The 2173-nt window shown below is 38.2% G+C and overlaps 1 pseudogene; it reads right to left on the bottom strand.

Moving 5' to 3' along the window:
• Nucleotides 1-1220: 1220 nt before the first annotated feature.
• LOC122745446 lies at nt 1221-1716 on the bottom strand (annotated as a pseudogene).
• Between the last annotated feature and the right edge of the window lie 457 nt (nt 1717-2173).

The following is a 2173-nucleotide window of genomic DNA, read 5'->3' as shown; positions in this document are numbered from 1 at the left end:
CTTGTCTGTCTGATTGTCATTTGTAATTACTGTATTGTCTTGGTTACCCTTTCTGTTTAAATTCCTAAGTACTGTAATCTTGATCCGGTCTGGTCTGACATAAAACTTCAGTGGAAAGAAATAACTTTTTGGCATCTCTCAGGTTCTGGTATTTCAAGTTGGGTTAAATTTTGCTCTGGTTTTGGTTTGTGGCAAATTGCCCATACATTTGGAAGCTAAATTATTCCTGTTCAAATCTACTCCCTACCTAAAGACATTCCTTTAATTTGTCTCTTGGATAATTGGAAGAAACCTTCTTTCAAAAGAACCCAATCTGTTGAAAATCTGATTTTGACTTTGTGACTCCGTGGAAAATCTTTTGAAATTAAAAACAATTGCCTACCTCAGTTCTTATGCTGACTTCACTTTCCTGGAAAATGGGAAGTAGTGTGCATGGTAATTCTGGTGACCTTTTGATTAAACTTTTAGTGGGACACAACTTTCAAGAACTTGCAGGAAAAGACAGGCAACTTTTTCTCATTTTGTGTTCCCAAATCCATTTACACAAACTTATAACAGCTCTTTTGATCTCCAAAGTCTCCAAACTCAAAAGAGGTTCAATAAGTTTTTGTAATTAATTGGTATGGTGCTGATTGCAAAGGACATATTCACTGCAATGATGGAAGCAAGTTTGAAGATATAGTTACAATTGGGGAATATGACTATTATTGGGAAATATACAGATGTGATGGGACTGAGAAAGTAATGAAGGTAAGTAAAGTGTTAAATAAGTTGAGAGGGCTTTACTCAATGAAGGAAGGGAGGAAAAAAGGGAAGAAAGCTTCAGGAAGTTTTGGATCTCACTAAGATTAGAGGATAAAGGGAAGATTTCTATGCCTCTAAAGTTGTAAACACTATTTGGGAGACATGCTTGATACGACTAGTTTCAATATTTCTCATGATCTCTGAGTTTTTATTTCAGCTATTTAGACATTCTTGATGATATAGATAAACAGCTAGAATCATAACATGATGATTTTGTAGTTTAGAGTTTTTATTTCATAATCATAAACTTAACTCTGTTTAACTTGTTGGAAGGAAAAAGGAAATGAAATCCAAAGAGAATTGCAGCAAGTGAGAGCACAAGGATTATGAGGTATAGAGTAGATGGGTTCAGGGGTGCTCTCTCCAGCTACAGAGGAATGATTTTGATGACAAGACAAAAAGCAAAACAAAAAAACTTATGAGAGTTGTCCACAGTTGCAATGGTGATCTTCTTGCTGGTCTTGCCATCTCGAGAACCGAAATGCTCCGTGGCCTCCATAATAGTCACGCCTTCTTTCACTTGGCCAAAGACATGCTTGCCATCTAACCAGTCAGTCTCAGCAGTGCAGATGAAAAGCTGGGAGCCATGTGTTTGTGTGGGTCCAGGCATTTGCCATGGACAGATGTCAGGGCAGCACGCTTCAGGATGAAGTTCTCTTCAGCTAATTTCTCCCCATAGATGGACCCTGCCAGCAGTGCCATTATGGCGTGTGAAGTCACCACCCTGCACATGAACCCAGGAATGATTCTATGAAAGCAGGATCCCTTGCAACCAAATCCCTTCTCTCCAGTGCTCAGAGCACAGAAGTTTTCTGCCGTCTTTGGAAACTTGTCTGCAAAGAGCTCAAAAGTAACCTGGCCCAGGGGCTCGTTATTGACGGTGATGTCGAAATACACGATGGGACTGACCAATGGTCACAGATGCCTGAGCCAGGGGCGATTGGTGGAGGCAGAGGTGGTGGGGATCAGCATCTGGCAGGAGGAACCAAGACAAGGACTCCCAGTTGGCGGTGTCTGCAAAGTTAAAAAAAGAAAAAAATATATATATATAGATATATATAATATATATATATATATATATATAATATATATATATGTTATTTTTGCAGGGGCATAACATATTTTAAATTGGCAGGATTCTATTCAGTTACAACATTTATCAAAGAAAGCATATAGAAATGAATTTGAAGCACAGAATTGAGTAGAACATACTAAAATTCTGTCCTTGAAGGAACAATAGAAGGATACATTCATACTTTACAAAACTATAGGGAATATGCCTTCATGATTTTCATTACTTTGTAACAGAGGTTACAAAGCACTGGCGGTAAATGACCCTTTGGTATATTGAGAGCCTGTATGGTAGTAT

This window comes from Dromiciops gliroides, chromosome 1 (genome assembly GCF_019393635.1).
Source record: "Dromiciops gliroides isolate mDroGli1 chromosome 1, mDroGli1.pri, whole genome shotgun sequence".
Taxonomy (NCBI): domain Eukaryota; kingdom Metazoa; phylum Chordata; class Mammalia; order Microbiotheria; family Microbiotheriidae; genus Dromiciops; species Dromiciops gliroides.
The sequence above is the reverse complement of the archived record's forward strand: the minus strand, read 5'-3'. Positions and strand labels throughout refer to the sequence as shown.